The sequence below is a fragment of the Protopterus annectens genome, chromosome 7.part1 (genome assembly GCF_019279795.1).
Source record: "Protopterus annectens isolate FY-2018-M chromosome 7.part1, PAN1.0, whole genome shotgun sequence".
Lineage (NCBI taxonomy): Eukaryota > Metazoa > Chordata > Ceratodontiformes > Protopteridae > Protopterus > Protopterus annectens.
The window spans coordinates 75,199,088-75,223,530 of NC_056740.1; positions in this window are offsets into that span (position 1 = coordinate 75,199,088).

The following is a 24,443-nucleotide window of genomic DNA, read 5'->3' on the forward strand; positions in this document are numbered from 1 at the left end:
TGGCCTGGACAGACCTTTTTTCTCCTATGTGGAGATTGCTCTAAGACCAGCTGCTGTCTGTCTCTCTTCTTACGCCCATCCTTTAGGCTTTTTTTTTTCTTTCTCCTTGGGAGTTTTTGTGCTAGTGTTATTGCCTATAGGGTACCAAACGAGTGGGTTCTATTTTTGTACACTAGAGCTTTTCTCCCTGGGCCTCCGCTGAAAAGGGTCTCTGTCCCAGTCGGACTATCCCTGTCAACAATTGTCAAATAAAATAAATAAATAATAAATTAAAGCATTGAAAAAGCATTCATTCCAGAAGTCCAAGTATGATAAAAAAGAGCACATTTCATCATTCGCTGAAAGAAGTAGAGAGTGAGGATGCAAACGGTAAAAGATTTAGATCAAATTGATCAAGTGAGTGGATTATGTGCCAAGCTGAGATCTTACTTAGTAGAATCTGAGGGTACAGAATACAGAAAAAAATCACCGGCATCTTCTTGCGGTGTTTGAATTAATATTGGAGCATTATACCTGTGATACAGACTCTAGATCTCAGAGCAATCCAGATGATGATCCTGTTGAAGGACATGTTTCAATACTTATTCCCATTCCTGATGATGTCAGAGATGTCCCTGAAGTTGAGCATTCATTAAAGACTGTTCCTGTTGCTAAACCCAGTCCTAATTTTTATGACACACAATCAGGTCGTATTTCCAGACCTAGTGTAAAATACACAGTAACCTGGACGTGATTGTTTCAGTTGTAATTAGTTCTGTATAGTTGCATGTCAAAAGATTATTTCTGTACAATTGCATGTTAATAATTATTGCCATTTTTACTGTGCATGACTTATTTCTTAGAGTGATGGTGTAGAACAGAGTGAGTGTTTGAAAGTGAGGGCACATGCATATAAATAGCACATTCAGGCAGTGGTGCCATTTTGAGTGAACAGCCAGAGTGTTAACATGTTTGAGTGCAGTAGTCAGGCTGTATATAAGTTTATTTAAGTTTAAGTTACTAAGCCTCAATTCTGATGTGTTTTTGGATAGTAAAGCTGTTTGAACTAAACACACAACTGTTTCTCCGTTTTTTATCCTGACTTTAGTTTTGGTACTTCTTCAGCTAAGTATCAGCAGAACTTGCATAGGGAAGCTCCAGAGCAAAGTGGACTAGACAGTGATGAGACACCTGAGACTGGTTACAGACCAAGTCTAAGATTAACACATCGAGATGAAATATCAAGACCAGAGTATGCCCCAAATGGTAGGATGCAGAGTTGGTAAAGTGACCAACCCAAATCCTTGTGTAATACAGAGTAATATTGGAGTCACTGATTCCTCAAGGAGCCCATTGTTTAAGTCACACATACGCACAAAAAACATTCTGATGGCATAATACCAGGCTAACAAGACAGTTGGTGAACTCTTGTGGGAAAGTCGTCACACAGCTGGGTGGATGGTAGATGAGGAGAAGCCTGCAGTTTGTTTCCGCACCCATTCCTTACTATGAGAATTTGATAGTCTGGCTGGTAACTTGGACCACCTTAATTTGCAGCTCTGATCTAAAGCATTTATTAACCCCCCAACTGCCAGTCCTGTCCCATGTAGGGCATTGAGTAGCAGAAACAATTGGGAATATAGCGTCAGCCAAGTATGGACCAACATTTTCATCTCCATCATGCTTTCTCTGCTTTCTGTTTCTTTTGCAATTCGTTTTTTTTGTTTGATCAACTGTTTATGCTACTACTTGTTGGGAGTATAATCTGTATATAGTGAATAATAATAGCAGACTTTGAAAATACCAAATGAGAATAAACAAAGTCAAGAATGTGAATGTGCACAGGTAGAATCAGTACATCAGCATTAAAATAAAACTGTTGCGTCAGCTATTTTTTTGTTTTTTAGCCACATTAATGGATGCTGCATGACCCTTATCAGCCACCACTTACTGTATGCTTTTGCAAATCTCTACATAACAAGACATTTGGATTAACAAAAATTTGTAAGTTTCCCATGTACAAATAATTAAAGAAAACAAAGGTGTTCATTTTTAAGTGTATGCTAACAAAATGACAGACCGGACTAGAGTGCATATTTGTGTCTCACTTATTTTTCCACTCAGGCCCTTTTCTGTACCAGGCATCATGACCTTTTAGTCTCATTTCTTTTGACACAGGCCTAATCCTTCCACTGCAACCTTTTGAAGCTAACAGGCTGGTAGAGAATCGCTCAATAACCCATACTGCATTTGAGATGCTGTCCGGTTTCAGCTGAGCCCTGTACTAGTCCCTGCTGTCCATTGTGGAGGAGGGGTGTTGCTGTTATGTGAAGGTCCCTCACTGTCCCTGGGAAGTACAAGATTTGAACATTTGCCTTTGCTTTCATTACTTCATGGCTGGCCCTCTGATATAAGGAATGCTATTTGACTCCATGTTGGTTGTGGATGAGTTAAAAGTAAATCCCCTTCAGCAGTAAGCTTACCAAAGAACTGGAGATTATAATGGTGGAACTGCTGACAATTTGCTGCTGCTGCTACGGCAAGCTGCATAAGTAATTGGAGTTGCTGATCAGTTTTCAGCAGATGGCTACTCTAAAGAAGGAAGAGCTGGTGCTTGTTGCTGGTATAGTTTGACTGTTTGATAAACTGTGTTTGTATTTGTTAGTAGAGCCACTTCAGATATTGACTGCTTCCTGTAACTACATTTAGAAATATTTTGTGTTGCATAGTAACTGGCAGGTAGTTTGTGCCACTGTCTGATTATAATGTCGTGCAGTATTTTAGTAACTGTTTTATATTTATTTATTTTTAGGTAAATCCTAGTCTTCAGCTACCTTTACAGATGTCTCCTGTTGTGGAAAAGTATTCAAACAGACAGGTATAGCTTTCTGTTAACTTTTTTTATATTCATTACAGTTTTGTTATAATGCAACAAAATATGTTCCACTTGTGTTTCAATTGTATGTGTTTGCCTTTTCTTTACTTTTCAGTCTTATTTTTTTTTTTTTTTTTTGGGGGGGGGGGTCCATTTGAGACTTAACATATAGCATCTAGAAATAAAACATATAGCATCTAGAAATAAAACGCACACTGGAGAATTTGCTTTTAAGTAGCAAGTTCATTAGCTATTGTAACTATTGTGTTGTGCATTTATTATTTTATATGTGCTATACTTCATATACTTGCCCAGGTGCCTTAATGTGTTTGTGGTACATCTGCCACCAAGCATAGATCAAATAAGGCTGACTGATTCATTAAATATTTGTTCTTAACTTGGATAGTAATGTATAATGCTTAAGAAAATGGAGGAGATCAGATTGTGTGCTGAGCTCCAGAATATACATTGCAGTATTTTGTCTGGCTAGAATAAAAACATAACAAATGTAAGGGATACTAGATGTGCTTTATGAATTACCCATTCATACATCTGAATAATTGCTAATTCATTTTAACTACAGTCAGCCACAAGAACTGCTAAACGTGCCTTTGAGCCACTCTGCTTATAAATATCTTTAAAAAAACAAATTGCCTTGCAATGGAAACAAATCCTTTATTCATATGAACTACTTTTAGAATTTGGCAGCTGATGAAATTTAAGGTTGAACATATTGTAACACAACACATGATATGTGGCTTCTACTAAAAGTTACAGTGCTTTGACATTCCTAAGAAAAAAGATGAAAATTGCCTTACTTTGGGAGTATGCTCTTGTCATCATGTTTAGTCTATGAGAGTTTCCACTAACTTTTTAGTTATTGTGCTTCACTGTCTTTGTAGTTGAAATTTGTTTGCTTTCATAACATAGTAAATGCTGCATAACCACATACTGACAAGTAATGGATCTCTGTAATAAGTTGTGTTGACACAGTGTATTGCTATAAATGTGCAATTGTGTAACAATTATACAATGGAAGGGGTACATTTTCCTCAATATTGTAGTCTGGTAGGCTGTGTAGTGCTTCTTAATATGTGTAATACACTGAGTTACTTTTCTAGAAGATGAGTCAAGTAGACAAATGAATAAGAATGTCACTTCTAACACCTCCATGCATCTACAAAATGAAAAGTACTACTGAACTGAAAAGGCACATGAGTCTCATTGATACTCACTTGGCCAGTAACAAATAGCGGGGTACTCCACAGCCATACACCTCTAACAAAAAATTGGACCAATATAGCAATTTATTTAAAAAATAAAGATTTTAAACATCCTTACATAAACTGTGTCACAGTATTGTCACTGAAGTTTATAGCATCCTGTAATTTGCTCATGCTTTTAGCTTAAACTCCTCTAACAATGCCTTCATGGGCAAGTTACTGTAGCATGAGTGAAATACTCTTTCCCTACTATTGATCAAATGTATAGTAGATGATGCTGGCAGTCTCCAAACTTGCATGAGTTTCAGATCGTTGATTACTGTTTTCTCAGAGTCATTCTAGGACTGGTTCACTTTTATTTTTCTACATAGCTGTTCAGCAGTGGAGTTATGTAAAATAAGGGGCTATGGATTGTTATTTTTTGTCTGGACAAAGCTTTGACAAGTTGTGTTTGTCCAGTTTGGCTTTTTCCAGAGGTAAATTCATTTTATAAGTGGACTGTAAATTAAATTGCCATGCACTTAACTGGGATCTGTTGCCTTATGAGATGTTGTTTTGTTGTTTGTCACACTGAAATAACATCCCTTCCAGGAGGTCAGAGCACTTTAATTCCATCCCATAGTTTAACCGTGCACATGAGTAATGTTGTAAATTAATATACAACCTTTTATTGTATTGCTTAGTTGTTCAGTGTTATTTTTATTAAGTGTCTTTTTGAAAGGTAAATGTTTTTTGGTATTGCCAGCATTTTACATATGAAATGTCAAGTGATATTGTATTACTGATTTTTTGTTAGTGGTGTTAACACCTAACATTTGTCACTGTGAAGGACAAGTCTGCTCCATGTTGCGGTGGATATCTTACCAGGACCAAATTTTTTGTCATAACTTCCTTTAGGTCTCTAGGATAAGATGAAATATTAAAATATTAATCTGGGAGGCCTCTAGGATAAGATGAAATATTAAAATATTAATCTGAGAGGCCATCTGCATAAGTTGGTGGTAATTCAGGTGGATGCAAAAGATCCTGTTACTTTTATAAATGGAGGAAATCCCAATTCAATTTATTGATTTAAAGGTGTTACTATTGAGGACCTTTCCAGATTATGGTAATTTTGGGAGCTGTTTTTGCCAGGATAGTTAAGATACTCATTGGTTTCAGTAACAGCAAGTTGTGTGGACTAACTCATTCAAGCCTATAATGCCCCTTTTTTGTATGCTTCCAGTTAACACCCATATCTCCTTATAGCTTCCAAACATTTTTTGGGTCTGGCTTTTTTAACTAAGTAACTTATCTCAGAGGTGATCTCTTCCTAACATACAAAGCTATGTCAAACCCAGGAGCTGTTGAACATGCTCCACTTAAAGAAATCCCAATCCCTCCGAGCTACACGCTCTAGGGACCTAAACCTTGTCACCACAATAAGCAGAACATGCCGGAGGGATAGATTCCTGTCCCAGAGACTTCCCATACTCTGGAATAAACTATCTATCGATATCAAACAAAGCTCCTCATTAGCACTCAAGAAAAATCTTGACGATTGGATGGGAAATAGGAAATTCACCCCGGGGATCACCTCTGTGGCTCTGCTCGACAGTGGCACAGGAAAATAATTTTCTTGTGTGGCAAAAGCCAGGGTACCTTTTTGGCTAGGCTTGTATAGACCCCAGGGCCGATAGCCTAGTACCTACCTATGAACCTATGTCCGGCAGCATTAGAAACGACAAAATGTCACTAAGATTGTAAATCTAGGATGCTCTACAGTAGAGAAATGAACCACTGTTTGCCACTTATTATTCTTATTTTCATAATTATATTCATATGTACAACATTAGATGCTATAAGTAGTATCCCTTTTTCTTCTGTGGTTGTTTTGGCTTTATCAGTACCTTGTCACTTCATTTATTAGTTACTTAGTATATATCCTTTCATTTCACTGTTGCAGTATTCTTAATATGAAGGATCCCCCCACCAAGGGTTCGACGTCTGGCCAGTAAACCAAAGCCTTTAGGTTAACACGCTGTTCTTCACATATGCTCCCCATGCAAAGCATAGGGCATAAAGGTGATGTGTGGACATATCACACTCAGAACTTGTTTGCCACCAGTCCAAATGCCATCTTTGATTGTCAGTCTGATTGCCTGAGTCATTGGGTTTATTTGACTTATCCTGTTTTGCTTTCAGCAATTGTGTTGTTGTGGGGTTCCACATATTCCAGAAAGGGTAGATGCCAGTGAGGGATATGATTCCCCATAAAGACTGTCATGAGCAGTGATTGTTTTGTTTTGGAGCTTCTCACGACCATACTGCCTTACCATTTGTTAGGCTTTTGTTCCAAAGAACTTACATAATCGTCTTTCATCCCTCACCATTTATCTTGAAAACCAGTGTCTAAAGCTTTTAATGAAAGATGCTATGAAAAGTACTTCCCGGATTGAGGGTTGGCTGTTTTCGAAGAAGGCCTAAAAAGTCAGGTCAGATTCTTTGGCTGTGCCTCCACCAGACGTCTTTCTTGAGGCTGGTGAAAGCCCGGATGATTGTCCAGTTTCTGGATTCCTCTGCTGTGAGTGGTTCGAAGGCCCGCATGCATCCAGCTTCTCGCACGTCCTCTGAGGCCTTTCAGACATCCGCCTCAGATGCTCAGGGGGAACCGTGGCTGATTATCACCGAAGGGCCTAGGGGGATTCCTCAATACTGGTTAAGGAGGAAGTCCCAACTATGATAATTGAGAGTAGGCCAGCGTCAAAGCCTTCTACATTTCATAAGGTGGACGTTCCTTTAAAAAAGAAGCAAATGACAAAACATATTTCTTCTGCTCCCAAGGACTGTCAAAGTGGCAAAATTTTGCACAGGGTTTGTTCAATGCCCCTATGGGTAAAAGCCTCCTTGGGGGGGGGTCTCTGTCTTGGCTCTTCCTCGGTCACCCCCCCCCCCCCCAGAAAAGGTCTAGGGATCAGGATTCCTCTGAAAAAGATTTGCATGTGGAATCCCTGGCCTATTCTACAGAGATTCATTCCTGTTTGGATTATGGCTCTGAGGAAGAGGAGCCTGCTAGTCCTAAATCTCCTTTAAAGGAGATTTTCTTTAGGGACACCATTGCCAGGATGATGGAATTCTTTAAATGAGATTGTTCCCAAGTTTCTGATGTGCAGACGAGATATTATGAGCTCATTCAAATGGAATCTCCTAGACCCTCTGCTTTTACTCCTTTTTTGGCTGCTTTATTACATGCCTTTTCTTCTGCCCCTGCTCCTAAAAAATTGATAGGTTTTATAAAGTGCCTGATGACCCCAAATTTCTTTATAAATGTCCATCTGCTGACCCTTCTGTGGTTTCTGTGACATCTGACAAGCTTTCTAAATTACTGCCTTTTACCAAACATCTTCCTTCTGATAAAGACAGCAGGATTGTGGAAAGTCTAGGTAAAAAGGTTTATACTTCAGCCACCCTAGCCTTTCGGGCTGTTAATTATCAGACTCCTATGGCCCAATATGTTTTGGCTGTCCTTTCTCAGGCTTGCCAGGTTATTTCTCACCTTCATGATTCTGAGGGGAAGAGTTCTGCCTTGTCTCGGGGCTTCTTCCCAGATAGCTCACCATTCCATTAAATGTAGGAATGATGCAGGAGATATTTCTTCTAGGGCTGCTGCTTCTGGCTCTGTGTTGAGGAGATATTCTTGGCTATGGCTTCAACCTCTGCCTGATGATATTAAGGCTAAGTTGATGGATACTTCTCTGGACAGCAAATGTTTGTTTGGTGCTGCTGCAGCTGATTTGTTCAAGTCCCTGCAGGAGAAAGGCAAGGAGTTACAGGATCTGAAATGTATTTTTGTTTCACCTGTTCCAAAGTCCCAGAGAAGATATCCTGATAAACTGGCATTTTTTAGAAGGCAGTCCCCTCCTCCTCCTGAAGGCAGGAAGGGGGTGGTAAGAGGGTTCCCACAGCTAAGTCTACACAGACCCCCTCCTGCTCAGAAGCCTTCCATGTCTGATAAACAGGTGCTGTCTGACTACCCAATTCTTCACAGCCGTATTCCTCTCTCACATCATCTGTCTGTCTTTTCCTATCTGGTTAAGCATAACTCAGGATTCCTGTGATCTTTCCATCATTTGCTAGGGGGTATTTCATGGTTTAGAAATCCCCCCCCCCCCGCCACCTTCATGGGCATTCCTCAGCCACCTCAAGACCAGTTCAGCTCTTTTCCAGAAGTGCTTTAGGGTATTTTGGTTCATGGAACTATCCAAGAGTTTCCAGCTGCTCAAAAGGGCAAGAGGTTTTATTCCAGGATGTTTTTGGTCCCCAGGAAAGAAGGCACTTATAGACCCATTCTGGATCTTTCTCACCTGAATACATTTCTGAAGGTTCCTTCTTTTCGAATGTTATCCCTTCAGACTTTGTCCCCTCTTCTGCTTACTCAGGCTTTTATGGTTTCTCTGGATCTCAAGGTTGCTTACCTTCATATCCCTATTCATCTCCTTTTCAGGAAATTTTTATGTTTCTATGTTGCTTCCTAGCATTTTCAGTTCTCTGGTTTGCCCTTCAGCCTCAATACTGCCCTGAGAGTATTCACCAAATGACTAGCTCCTGTAATTGCTTTTTGCAGGCTCAAAGGCATTCAGGTCTTTTATTTAGATGACCTTTATTCAGGCCTCTTCTCAGAGATTCCTTTACAGCACCTTCAGTGGGTCATTGCTCTGTTGCAAAGCCGGGGGTTCACTGTAAATTTTCAAAAGTCTTTCCTGTCCCCGTCACTGGATCATGTTTTTCTGGGATGCAGAATCCAGACTGTTCCTATGCTAACATCCCTGCCCCCTGCCAAGGTTTTGACTCTGATTTCCTTTTTTCAGTCCCTCCTTCTTTCTCTGTTCTTGACTTCAGCCAGGGAATTTCTGAGGGCTCTGGGATTCATGGCATCCACCATCCCAATGCTTCCCTTCACCAGACTGGACATGAGAAAGCTTTAGTGGTGTCTAAAGTCAATTTGGCTTCAGCATTCTCATCCTCTAGAGTTTCCAGTTCCTCTTCTTTCATGTCTCAAGTTGGAATTCAGTGGTGGATTCACCAACTGGCTTGGAATCCAGGCCTTCTCTTTCAATCCCCACTTCCCTTCTCAGGAGCTGTTCACAGATGCCTCAGATGGGGGCTGGGGGGCTTTCTTTGGAAACCTAAAGATGCAAGGCCTTCGATCTCCTCAGTAGCAGAAGGAGCACATCCGTATCAAGAGATGAGAACTCTTCTGTTGGCCCTCACTGCTTTTCATCCTCTGTTTTCTCCAGGGCCCCAAATGATATTTACACACATCACCACAGTGATGTGGTACATCAATAAACAAGGGGTATAAAAGTCCTGTCTGTTTTGCATTTGGCACTATACGTTTGAGAGTTAATGATTTAGTAGCCAAGTCACACTTGAAGTATATAGGCCTTCAAGTTAGAATTTTGTGGCAGACTCCATGAGCAGGTCCATAACACAATCTCATGGGTTGATGCTTCACAGAGATGTGTTTCCGGATATTATCCACCAGTGGGGTATTCCTCACGTACATCTCTTTGCCGCCTCTCTGAACAAGCAGCTTTCTCAGGTTTGGGCCAGGACTCCATGTCATCTGTCCTGTAAGGTGGGGTGCCCTATCGTTTTCAAGGAAGGAGATGTTTCTTTATGCCTTCCCTTCTCTCATTCCAAAACTCCTGTGCAAGATAAAACAGGATGCTCCATAAATCTTGCTGGTAACACCGTTTTGGCCCAGACAGCATCGGTTCCCTCTTCTTCTGCACTTAGCCAAGGGCACTCATCACAAGTTACCTCACAGAGTGGATCTTCTCACATGACCGAGGATCTCTCATCCATCCCTACCTGTCCACTCTTCAGCTGACACTGTGGGTGATAGGATTTTGATTTCCTATAGGCACCTTTATTCTGAGGATGTACTTCGGGTTCTGCAGGAGGCCAGAAAACCCACTACAAGGAATTCCTAGTTGTTCAAATGGAAGAGGTTTTCTGTTTGGTACCTTTGTCGTAACCTGGACTCAGTTACTGGGGATGTTCCTTTTGTGTTCTCTTATTTGTGTGAATTGCTCAATTCTGGGTTGGTATATTCTTCTATTAAAGACCACTTCTCAGCTATTTCTGCTTGTCTGCCTTTAACACCTCCTTTGGCCTATAGGTTTGAGGCCAAATAGTTTCTTAAAGGCATCCTTCATATTAGACCTCCCAGAAAGGCTGTTCCTCCTTCCTGGGATCTTAATTTTATTTTGGAGAAACTGACTCGGGCTCCTTTTGAGCCTGCAGCTTCAGCTTCATTACAGCATTGTTCTTGGTAGACTGTTCCTTTGCTGGCCCTTACTTCTGCCAGACAGGTGTCTAAGCTTCAAGCCTTTATTTCTGTTCCTCCTTTTTTTTTAGTTTTTCATAAGGACAGAGTGTCTCTTTGTACCAATTCTTCTTTTAAGTTAAGTTGGTGAATGAATTGTCTGTTAGTCTGTTAATTTGCCCACTTTTTCCCTTCTCCACAATTAGTTTGGATGTGCATAGACAACTCAGATTTTATTTGGACTAAACTAAAGATTTTAGAAAATCTGATCATCTTTTTATTTGTTTTCATCCTAGCTCATTAGGTTTGGCAGTTTCCAAGCAGACTATTGGATTTTGAAAGCCATTTCTTTTTGTTGTTATTATCATGTATGTAAGAGCCTTTCTTATGTGGTTAAGGCTCACTGTACTAGGGCTGTGGCTTCTTCTGATGCTTTTTTCAAGGGTTTGGATACTAATTATATCCTTGAGGCAGCTACCTGGTCTTCAGTGCATACCTTTACCAAGCATTAAAAGTTGGACGTCATATCCAGAGCTGGTTTTGCTATGGCCATTCCTCATGCAGTCCTAGAAGGCACTGTTGGACCTTCCTCCTCCCTGTCTTCTTCCTGAGCTTTTGCAGTCTCCGTCTTGTTAAGAATACTGCAACAGTGAAATGGAAGGGGCATAATACAGTGTAAAATTTTACCATAACAGTAGATATCCTTCACTTCACTGTTGCAGTATTCGCTCGCTCCCTCCCTCCTTGCCCTGGTCTTTTGTTCCTCTGGATGTGTATGTTACCCTCTGGCATTGTAGGGCTGGAATTCCTCCTGGGGCTCTCAGTTCTGAGGATGATACATTTGGACATCATCTTTAAGCCCTATACCTTGCGCAGGCAGCATGTGTGTGACATACGGCGTATAGTTAACAGACTAAAGACTTTGGTATACTGTCCGGACGTCGGGCCACCCTTGGCAGGGGATCCCTCATGTTAAGAATACTGCAACAGTAAAGAAAAGGACATCTACTGTTATAGTAAGATTTTAAACACCTGTACTTCCTTTCTTAATATTGTTAGTAATTGTCTATCTAACCTTGTCTTTCACTGGGTATTTCTCTAGTTACCATTGCTGGTATTTTTCTTCTTTCTTAAAATTTTGAAAATTCTATGGGTTTTTGTTGTACATTTGTAGTTGCTGTTTCATCATGGCTAATAAAACAACTGGTTTTAAAACATGTGTTTCTTCTAGTCATAAGGTGCCAGCATGATGCAGTGGAATTACTCCAGGTGCAACTGACAGTTGGCAAGACACCCATCCAAGTTATAGCCAGCTATAGACCACCCTCCGTGTCTCAGGACACCCACTCCTCCTACCTGGACCTACTTAACTCCATCAAGGTACTCCCTAACATCCTGATCCTTGGTGACTTCAACTACTCCACCATAGACTGGGTGAACTATTCCTGCACTAATGCACTCGCCTAACGATTCCTTGACTTCATCAACTCTAACGCACTAGACCAGCTGTTCTCATCCCCCACAAAGGGAGAGAACATACTGGACTTGGTTCTCACCAACATGGGTGACCGCTGCACCACTCCCATAGTATGTTCTTCCCTGGTGAGATCAGATCATCAGTCTGTGTCATTCGAAGTTTCTATCCCACCCAACCCCTCCCCAGCCGTAATAAGGCTAAAGTTCTCAAAAGCTGACTACATCCTCCTCCTAAGGGAGGGTATTAGCAGCTTCACACCACCAGCCCCCTCAGAGGATGCAGACAACTATGGTGAACAGTACGCCAGTGCAGCATACAAGCACCTGTACCAACTCCATGGACTCAGCCATACCAAACAGAACTCGAACCTGCTCCTCAAGGAAACACAAACCTGTGTGGTGGACATCCTCTATCAACAGGCTTTACAACAAAAGGAAGAAACTGTTGTCCAGGGGAAAAAGGAACAAATTCCAAACTGGAAAATCTCCCTCCTCCACCTCAACAAGCAAATTAGATCACTAGTGAAAAACTCCAAAGCCAATTATGAAACTAGCCTCCGAAACAAAGGAAAACCACAAGTCCATAAGTTATGTTAGGAACCGCCATGGCAAAGCCCAAGTTTGTTCCAAATTATTACTTAATGGTACCACTTACACTGATCCTGCTGACTTAGCCAACCTGCTAGCCAATAGGTTTAGAGCAAACTTCACCCCCTTATTGCCCCCCCAAAGGTCCAGTCGACATCCCTGATACTTGTTCCTCACCTCATATCTCTGTAGATAATGTTAAACACCATATCCAAGGCAAAGAATGCAGCTTCCATGGGACCTGATAATATCCCATGCTGTATTCTGCACCATCTCCAGCAAGAACTAGCTTCAGCTTTGAGCACCCTGTTCAACCAATGTCTAATTACAGACTTCATTCTAGCAGAGTGGAGCACCGTCATTGTCATTCCCTTGCACAAAGGTGGTGCCACTACTGACCCAGGAAACTATCACCCCATTAGCTTGACAAGTCTGATCTGTAAATCCATGGAGCATATTGTTATGGATCTCATAAACAAGGACATAGGCAATCTCCAAACACTTGACCCCACCCAGTTCGGATTAGTCAGGGGCAGATCTTGCCTATTGAACCTAGTTGACTTCTTTGAGACTGTCACCAAGGTCCTGGATCAGGAAAAGTCAGTACATACAGCTTAACTTGACCTGGCCAAGGCCTTTGTCACAATCCCCCACTCGGGCATCATTAAAAATCTAACACAACTCTGTGTTAATCCCTATCTCATCAGATGAGTGGCCAACTGGCTCACAGATAGGACCCACAAGGTCAAAATAGGTGCCACCACCTCCAACAGCAGACTTGTCACTAGTGGTGTTTCCCAGGGATCTATCCTGGGACCCCTACTGTTTGGCATCTACATCTCAGAGGTCCAGGCAAAGACAAAGGGCCTGTGGCTGACCAAGTTTGCGGATGACTGTAAGTTGGCTGCTGTCACTCACTTGCCAAATGACGTTATCATACTGCAATAGGGTCTCACAGTTAAAAATAACTGGTGCTAAAGTCATGGCCTTAATTTAAAAGCAAAAAAATGTATTATCATACCATTCAGCAAAAACACGGCCCCTACTGATTTACCACATCAACAGCAACCCTCTAAGCACACAACCTGGTGAGAGACCTGAGTACTCAGATTTACAGCAATCTCACATTTGACCATCATGTGGCGGCAGTGGTCAGAAAAGTGTTTTACTTGGTTCATCTCATAAGTAAATGGATTGTATCCAGAAAAAAGGAGGTTATTACCTCTCTGTACTCCTTCCTCATTAGACCTATAATTGAGTATAACGCTCCATTTGGTATGTACCTCTCTAAACACCTGCACCAACTGGAAAGGCCACAGAAATACCTCACAAAGAGAATCCATGGCCTCCAACACCTGTCCTATGTGGACAGGCTCGTATCACTATCACTTTACTTGGCATTATACAGATTGCTCAGAGGTGATCTGTGTCTCGTCTACAAGACAATATCAGACCCTGCCTTATTAGAGATGCTCCATATCCATAAGTATATCTCCTCACGCATTACCTACTCGATAGGCCTAAATCTAATATGCGACATCAACAAAACCTGTTGGAGAGACAGATTTGTCTCCCAGAAGATGCCCTGTCTCTGGAACAGACTTCCATACATGTGAAACAGAGTACCTCACTGACCCTCTTCAAGTGCCACCTTAATGAGTGGATGGGAAACCACAAACTTGTCCCAGAGCTTTCACCTTTGTCCCTCATTGACAGGCAACAGGTGCTGACTGAGGTTTCTTTTTTGGTTGATAAACTATTGGCTAGGGTTGTAAGGGCCCCAGGACCATTAGCCTAGTAACCTCCTGTGATTCTATGAATTCTGACACTCATAATAAATGTGTGTATTGCTTAGGGACAGCTCATTTGGAGGAGGATTGTGCCATCTGTATGGCCTTTGGCCACAGGGCAGTTTTTGATCATTGTAATAAACTCACCCTAAAGGGTCTTATTCCCCAATTTGCTGCTACTGGAATGTCCCTGTCCAGGAAGAAGCCCTCAGATAAGCAAAAAAGGGGACAAGTGTGAAAAAAAAGAAAAGCTTAAGGAAACAAGGAAGTGATTCCCTGATAGCTTTCCTTCCTTGGCTCCTCCAGATAAGCTTAAGACTCCACATCTGGCTGCTACTTCAGGTCAATTATCTGTCTGTTCTGTAACTCCGTCTCATAGGAAGCCAAGATTTTCCCTGAAATCTGTTTCTCCCAGGTTACCTTCTCCTGTCTTGCAGGAGACACCCATTTGCAAGGCTTCTGGACCTCCTTCCTCATCTTCCTCCTTTAAGACTACCAGAAATTTGCCAGAGGCGGATGTGAATAGAATGATGAGCAAATTCCTCAGGACTCATTCAGTTGGGATTTCTCCAATCTCAGTCTTCCATAGGAGTTGTGAACTTCAGACCTTCTCTTGCGTCCATAACTGCTCCTTCTACAATCCATCCTCTGGCTTTGGAAGCTTTGGATCTGAGATTCCCTGGATTGTCCGTGTTGGTTTTGAAGTTGTGGACTTCTTGACTCCATCTTCTCTGATCCGGTCAGCCGTGATTTTGTCTGAGCCAGATGGCTTTTGGAGCTGAAGCTTTGGCAGCGAATCTGGGGTAGGGGTTCAAATCTGAAATGTTAGGAGCTGTCTCTTTACCTCAGAACTTCAGCATTAGACAGCTTTGCTCCAACTTTGGCCTGAAGACAGGATCAGGGAGATGATCTTAGCCACCCTGGTACAGTAGATTCAGCTCTTACTGGAGTGGTTTTGTGTTCTTCTTTGGCCTATGTCTTTGAGGCAGTAGAGAGAGCCCTCTCCAAGTCAGTAGTTTGGACATCCTTTACCACCTTGGCTCCCCCTGCTCCACAGCTGTCAACCTGGGTCCTGAGCCTGCTCATTCTGTTCCACTGGGGCAGCCTGTTCACACTAGTATAAAGTCAGTCCTCATTCAGGGCTACCCTTAGACTTCCTATTCTTCCCCAGACCCCCCCCCCCCAATGGAAGCTCCTCAGAAGCATAGGTGGAAGAGGAAGAATGTTGACTCCCCCACTGGAGTCTTTAACAGAAGATACATATATCAGTGTAAGGGAGGGGTCCCCCAGATCACTCCTTGAGAATGTATCCTTCAGGGAAGTTCTCAAACTTTTGAGATGGAAAGGAGTTTGGAATTCTGAAGCCCCTTTTCAGGAGGAATCCATTTTCCTTGAAGGTTTTGGCTTCAGCCCGATTGCTTATTGGGTGGTTCAGAAAATGAATCCATTTTCCTTGAAGGTTTTGGCTTCAGCCCAACTGCTTATTGGGTGGTTCATCTGGCTAATGGGATGATTGACCTGATCTCTCATCAAGTGTGGAAGGAAATGGATGTAGCAGAACAGATTCCCAAGAAACACAATAAGTACTTAGTAGCTCTTAAACATGAGCTGATTGGAACAAAGGCCCAGCAGTGGCTGCCATAGTAGTAGTGACAGCCACTAAAAAGGAACTTGCAGAGGAGAGGTAGACCCTCCTAACAGAGAGTCTAGTGGATAGATATGGGAAGCATGTTTATGCATTAGTGACCTTTGCTCTCAGGCCACTGAATTATGTGGCACATATGGCAAGGTTTGAGAGGGACTTGACAAAGGAACTGCCTAAGTCCCTCTCTGGGTCCATGTCTGCGGAAGACAAGGGAAACTGTGGATTTGCAGCTGGCCACCCTGCAATCACTTTCATATGCTTGATACCTTTCTGTTATAAGCCAAGTGAAAGCACTCCAAATACACCAAGAAACCCAAAATGAGTGCAGCGAGCCAATAACAGGAAACCCGAAGATTAGATCCACTCAATTTATTGTCAACAGTACTAAAAGCATAAACGCTTTTAAATAACACGGCAAGTACGCGTTTTCGTCCTCAATACTTGGACTTCATCATATACATAAAATTAAGACCATTCATCCCTTAAATACCTAAATTAAAATCAATTAACCAATGACATGTTAAGAAAACATTTAAATGGGCAAACCAGTGTACTCTTTAGGCTCATAAATATTCATGATTCAACATTTAATGTATTCCCTTACTACTCAATACTTCTCTATTTAATAAATTGAATTAAAAAGCTTAAATAAATATACCAAATACATCTATATATTACCTTACTTTTGTGAATAAATAAATAAATACATAAAAAGCATCAAAAAAATATTTATACATGAATAAAACTGCATATAAAATCTCATAGTGGTTGGCTCCCTCTAGTGTCAAAATTCATAATTACCATTAAATTCTATTGGCTCTTAGTTTTAACAATGGTAATATTGTTAAAAAATCATTAAGACCTGTTTTCCCCGCATCCAGGGTAACTTGCCACCATAATTCTTTACTTTATAAAATATCCTCCCAGGGACCCCCTCTAATGCCTTGTTTAATTTGTTCCAATACAAAAAATTGAAAATTATATCCTATACAACCTCTAGAATGTTTATAAAGTGCATTAGTGTCTTTTGCTTTGGAGATATCGTAGGTAATTTCATATATTCTTTTTCTTAATGTTCTTTTGGTTTTACCTGCGTAAAATGATTGACAGTTTTGGCATACCACAAGGTATACCACTCCTCTAGTATCACAACTATAAAGACCCTTACTTCTAATCCATATCATCCTACTTTCCAAATAAATTTCATCCTTATTTATAATATAGGGGCATTGGTTGCATCTTCCACATTTATATGTCCCTGTTCTTCTATTTCCTGTTGGTATTGAATTAATACCTGACCTTTTTAAATTTTTCCTTATACTCTGGGAATTTATATATCACCTTTGGACTTATTTTAGATATTTCCTCAGTATCTGTGAGTGATGATAATTTATCCCATTCCCTCTGTAGTATATCTCTCACCTTATAATTAGTAGAATTAAATTCTACCACTAAACCTCTTTGAAACCCATCTGATAGATTTTGGTACTTACATCCTTCCTTTTGGATATTCTTGTTATACCCCATACCTTTAATAGGTTTAAACCTATCTAGTCTACCTTTTTCCACTTCATTCCTTATTTTATCTACAAAAATTTGGGGATAACCTCTGTCTAAGAACATTTTCTCTAACAAATCACATTCTTTTAAAAAATCTGTATCCAAGCTAGTCATTCTAGAACCCCTAACAAATTGCCCCTTTACTATGTTTCTTTTACAGTGTAGGGGATGGGAACTTCAATAATGTAGGAAAGAATTACAAAAAGTAATTTTCCTAAACACTTTAGTTTCATATTTTTGATTAGTTTTATATATCTCCACATCTAAGTACTGTACACCATCAGGGGTAACATTATAAGTAAACCTTAAGAAGTTAGTGGTTTTATTTAAGTAGTCCATAAATTCTAAAAATTTGTCCTGTCCACCAGTCCAGAGGATAACTATGTCATCCAAGAATCTTCGATATAATATCCAATGTTCTTGAAATGTAGAATTTAAAATAAATTTCTCCTCCCATTTGGATAACACTATATTTGCATATGTGGGGGCACACGCTGCCCCCATAGAGACACCCTGTGTTTGTTGAAAGAATTCACCATCAAATATAAGAAAATTATACTTCAAGATTGTCTCCATAAGAGCTACAATTGCTATTTTATCATTCTGTGTCAATACTTTATCTTGAAAAATGGTTTCTTCAAACAGTTCCATACCTTTATGGTATGGTATACTAGAGAACAAGTCTACTATATCAATAGTGATAAACAATAAATCATCTCTGTAAAGCTCGGGTGCAAGTTCCTTTAATAAATCCCAAGAATCTTTAAGAATGGTTCTATTATTTACCCATATATGCTTAGTTTTTAAATCCACATATTTTGCCAATGGTAATGTTTTAGAACCGTCCGCAGACACAATTGGCCTAAGGGGTGGGTCAATAGGATTTTTATGGATTTTGGGGATGCCAAAAATAGAAGCTATTCTCGGCTTACCTACATGTAAAATCTTAAAGGTAGTATTATCTATAACTTTTTCATATATTAAATCTTGTAACAATATATCTATTTGTTGATAAGCCATATTCACTTCATTCCTAGAAACACATGTATATTTCTTTTCATCCCTTAATACTGAGTTCATTTTTCCTTCATAATATATATTCTCCATAATCACAATTCCCCCTCCCTTGTCTGGTTTCATAATTCTGACTTGGTGATTATTTCTTAACTCATTTAATACCTCATTTTCTTCCTTGCTAAGATTAAAAATGTTTATTTTTGTTTTTGTCCTGTAATTTTCTAACTTCGTTCTCTAGTATTGCTTCAAAATTCTTCAATTGGGGATGTAAAGGTGGATTAAAAGTAGATTTCCTCACTAATTCTGTATCTACCCTATTATTTTTCTTAAAATTATTTCTAGAGGCTAAAACTTCCAAATTAATTTTTCTCACAAATAATTTAATATCCAGTAAAGTCACAGTAGGATCTCCTTTATTGAAGGGCATAAATTGTAACCCTTTACTAAGCAGTCTAAAATGCTCTTTAGTAAGTGGCATACTACTGAAATTATAAATAGAAAATCCCTGATAAGTGTTTTTGAAACTTTCCACAACAATTTCTTCGTTTGCCACATATCTTATTGGAAGAAGGGGTAAAACTATCTAATATCCCCCCCCATTCGAAAATTTCCTCTTTTAACTTCCTGTTGATTATAACCTTGTTCCATTCCTTTCAAAGGTGAAAATTCTAAGTCATATTCCACATCATTCCATTCATTTGTCCTGTTGTAATTATTCTTCTTCCACTTATCAGTATCATACATGTCCCATTTAGTATAAGGTAGCTTAGGGCAACTAGTTTTACTTTCATACTCCTGTATATCCCTATTTAATTTACCCATCTTACGTTGGATAACCTCATCACACTTATTGTCAATATCCTTTCTTATTTTAAAGTACTTGTCCCTTTCTTCTTTAATACCATAAATCAGGTCTTCCTTAATAAAAATATCTAATTCTTCAATTTCTTTTTCCAAAATATCTTGCTTTCTATCATTTTCTTTAATTATAAGTTTCAATACTTCCAGCCCACAATTATTAAAAACTTTTAATAAACTCGCATGAAACTCAGAACCCACTTGAACGTTGTTTGGGTATTTATATACCCTAAGTCCTTTTGGAACTATTTCTTTATTTAAACATTCTCTTAAATAAGCATTTTCAATACTACAAATTCTGTATTTAGTCATCATTTTAGTTAATTTATCTAATTTTACAACGTATGAGTCTCCATTAGGTTGCCCACCTAACACATTATTGTCCAGTTTAAAATGAAAGTCTTTATGTAACCATTCATTGGTAGTTTTCATATTAGTTTTAACAGTACCTGTAGATGCTACCATAGAACTCAGCGTTTTAGGTCTGGCACCCAAGTCCATAAGTAAATCCTTTCTCTGCTCGTCACCCTCCACTTCCGACTAAAAATCCTCGGTGTTGCTGCTGGATTAAACGGACTACCATTCGGTACAGCAAGGTCGCCGGTGTCTCCATTTTCACCCATAAGCTCCCTTTTGCATTTGTGATGGTGCCCTGTAAACCCTTCGGTTCCATTTTCTGCTGCCTTACACGCATTACCTCGACAAGGAAGTAAGGAATGACAGAGAGGCGTGAGTAGATCTATGAGCTCCGTCAGTTGGCCAATCAGTTTCCTAGATTGTCCCAACTCTTCTGTTATAGGTATATGGTTTTTAAACCCCCCCCCCCGAGGACTTTTTTCTTGGAACCCAAAAAGGAGTAAGAAAATGTGGTTCCTTAAGTCCCAAGGATTTTTCCAAGATTCTTCAGGAGGTACATCCTCCGAGGCAGATAGAGGTATTCTGATGGCAGACATCACCCTCATGGCATAGGAGATTCACAGAATCAAGGCTTTAGAGATCCTTTCACTGAAAAGCCTTATCAGCATTCCTGAATGGCTGCCAAACTGCTGTGCTCTGGAGGCGGTCGGGAGGCAATTTGTGCACCTAGAGGCCTAATCATCCATCACCAAAGATGTCTGGGTGCAGATGATCATTACCAGAGGCTGTTATATTCTCTTTCCTTATCCACCCCCCAGCAACAGAGAAATTCCCCAACATTTCACCTTCCCAAAAAAAGCAGCAGCACTAGAAATCCAAAAAGCTTCTGCAAAGAGAGTCCTCCAAAAGGTCCCAGCAGACCAGCAATGGTTCATAACTTACTCCAGATTCCTTTTAGTGCCAAAGAATCTCTTCTCTCTTTTCTCTGTCTTTTCAGTTCCTGTATTTAAAAAAAAAAGCTGTTCACTGTTGTCTTTTCTTTGTGGGACCTTACTTACTTTCCCTTTCCTTTCTTTTCTTTAACATGTCCAATAAGCTGTTAGGCTTTAAGAAGTGCACTTCCTGTGAGCACAAGATTCCCTTATCTGATGCCCACAGGGAGTGTGAGTATTGTCTCAGCCCTGCACATCTTGAAACTCTTTGCTCTATTTGCGAGAAGTTTCACCAATATGCTTTGACTGACCTCAGAAATAAACTTATTTTAAATGGTCTTATTCCATCTTCTGCCCCAGCTGCAGGTTCCTCTCCTTCAGGGGCACAACCCCCTGCAAAGAAGCATAAAGATGTCTGGGAGCACAGGAAACATTCACTGGACAAGTCTGCTTCTACTTCCAGTGAACCTCCCAAAAAGGCTTCCAGAGCATCGTATCTGAAATCCTTGAACCTGAGTAAGTCTGCAGAGTCATTTCCTTGAACCCATGCTCCTCTTACTTCCTCAGGACCGATTCCTGCTGCCTTGGACTCTCCCTTTCAGGACAGAGCCCCTAAAAGATCCTCCAGACCACCTTCCAAATCTTCTGTCAGGTCCTCCCATAACCTTTCTGGATCAGAGGTGGATAGACTGATTAGGCAATTCCTTCAGGCACAAATTCAAATGGGGGGGGGGTTGTACCAGCTCTGTCCCCCAATGGGTCTGTGGGTTGACTTTTTTGACCTGATGTTCTTCGTGTTTCACTGTTGCAGTCATTACGTTTGGGTAATCCTGCTGGCAGGTTGCCCTCAGCCGGCCTGAATTAATAAGTCTTGGGTCCTGCATCGGCTGCTGTCGCCCCTTCCCCGACGTCAGGTCGTCAGGGGTGTAAAAGAAGCAGCAGACGCCATTTTCTTTAGTCTTTCTTGCTGCGCGGTGCCCGAAGCAGAAGCAATTCGCAAGTGTCGGTCGGCTGACTCCTGAGATTTTTGTGTTCGAGTTTCAGATCCAAAGTCTTCAATAAAGCTAAGTAGGGAAACTTTTTCCTTGCTCCAGACTGATGTCAGAAAAAGTTAATAATTGTATTTCTTGTGGGAAGCAAATATCTCATAAGGATTTTCATTCTTACTGTATTCCTTGCCTTGGCCCTGATCACAACGTTTCTGGTTGTCGGTTTTGTGCTAGATTTAACCAACACACTATTAAGCGTCGGTATGATTTTGCTTTAAACTATTTTGGACACCGGTTTAATTATCCAGAAATGTTGTCGGATAGCCATCTGACTACCGGACTCCACAAAAAACGCAAAGAAAAGGAAAGAGATAGACAACTGAGGCCCAAATCTTCATGTCGAAGCTTCTCCTAAGCCAGTCGCCGGTCCTCAGTGAGGCACTTTCGCAGCCCCTGACGCCCGCTACTTTAGAGTCACAGGCCACTACCGACTCCCACGTGGAGTCGGCCGTGCTGCTGGAAACTCAAGGTATTGGAGCCTTGGATATTATCCCTTCAGATGGGTCCGGAGCTGCTGAGCAGGCAACGGCTTCTGAGGGTGTATTCAGACCTAAACATCTTTACATCAAACCAACTTCAGCTTCAAAGGCAAAGACTAAAGCACCTTCCAAAGCAAAGAAACAAACTCAAGAGCCATGTGGTCAGGCCTCTATGCCCAAAAAACAGATGCTCAAAATGGACGAAGACCTTGATCAGGGGTTCCCATCCCCCTCCTGATAAGAGGTCTAGGCAAGAGACTGACTATGAATCTTCAGGTCAGGTTTCCATTTCTTCTGATTCCTCTTCTGATCAGGAATACTCTCTTCCCCCCTATGAGGATTCTGATGCTGAAGAATCTATACCTTCAGCCTCTCCTCCAGAGGACTATTCTTTTGGGGAAACCTTACATACCACGAGGGAGCATTTGCACTGGGAGAGCCAAGATTTTTCAGAATCTAAAAAGAGGCTCAGGGATTTCCTTTTCTTACCTCAACACAAGCCACTAGCCATCCCACCTGTTGGACATTGTAGATGATGTGTTTTCGGAGTCTAGTCTTACCCCTGACTCCTTACCTCCAGCTCCTGTTAAGCCTGACAGATATTACAGGGTTCCTGACTCTCATAAATTCCTTTTTAAAAACCCTGCTGCAGACCCAGAAACTATTTCTCAGGGTCCCAAAGGAGTTAAGGTTTCCACTGCAAAAAACCCTATCCCCCTGACAGAGATTCTAGGGCACTGGATAGATGGGGAAAAAAGGTTTACACATCTGCTACCTTGGCTATAAGGGCCTTAAACTGTCCGTTTCGTATGCTCAAATATCAACAACATGTCATGGCATTGCTTAAACAGAAAATGTTGTTATACTCTGAATGTGCATAAAACAAGGAAATGCAGGATTTATTGCATGCAGCCGAACAAGTGGGAAAGCATACTTTGCAATGTGGTTTTGATTCTTTAGAGGCCTCCTGCAGGGCCGCAGTTACAAGTTCTATAATTAGGAGGCATGCTTGGTTAAAGGAACAAAATCTGCCTGATCATGTTAAAGATAAATTATTAGATGCACCTTTACAGCATGATGCTTTGTTTGGTGTTAAGGCAGAAGAGATGTTAAAGAAAATGGAGGAGAAAGCTAAATCTATGCAAACGGTCAAAGATTTTTTACAAGTACAGCCACCTAGGTTTAGTAGACACTGGCCAACAAAGAATTGGTCCTTTCCTGTGTCAGACAGACCTCAAAGGGGTGGATCCAGACACCCTAGAGGCAGATCCCAGGCGCAAGGTTCATACCACTCAAAGCAATGGGGGGCTTCTACCTCCAAAGTTGGAGAAGACAAATCACAACCATACAGGAAACATTCCCAATGACTTCCCCCTGCCTGCACCAAGCACTTATCTCCTGGCAGCACCCTTAGGGGGAAAATTAGCACTTTTTTCAAAACTGGCACATTATAACCCAGGACAAGCGGGTCCTAAATATTGTGTCACAAGGCTACAAGTTCCATTTCCATACCCTGCCAAAGGCAAACGGATGGCCAGATCTGCCAAAAAATCAATGGGCAGAGGCACAAAAACAAGTGTCATCCTTCACGGACATGGGGGCCATTTAACAAGTACCAGAGCAAGAGCAGGGACAAGGATTTTATTCGACTGTTCTTGGTACCCAGAAAGGACAAGGCCTGGAGACCAATACTAGACCTATCTATTTTGAACACATTCCTGGATATACCAAAATTCAAGATGTTGACTTTGCAGCAGCTTCTGCCCATGCTGGGCAAGAACCCTTGGCTAGTGACTTTAGACCTAAAATAGGCATACCTGCATGTCCCAATCAGACAAATATGCAGAAGATACCTCAGATTCAAGACTGGATCAATGCATTACCAATTCTCTGCACTGCCCTTTGGCTTATCTACTGTGCCCAGGGTCTTTACAAAGTGCCTGGCACCAGTAATTGCATTCTGCAGACAGAGGAATACAAATATATCCTTATGTGGATGACTGTCTAATTCAAGCAGAGAACAAGGACATTCTTCTACAGCATCTGGCATTTGTGAAAAGACTTCTAACATGCCTACGGTGCACAGTCAACAAAAATAAATCAAAACTAGCACCCTCTCAAGAGATAATATTCCTGGGTGCAAGCTTAAATACAACTGCCCAGATGGCTTATCTCACGCCAGACAAAAAAGGCAACTGACTACCTGTTTCAAAATGTTGGCAACAAAGGTCCACTTATCTGCAAGAAAAATTCTGCAGGCTTTGGGCTTCATGGCATCCTGCATCCTACTAATTCCATATGCAAG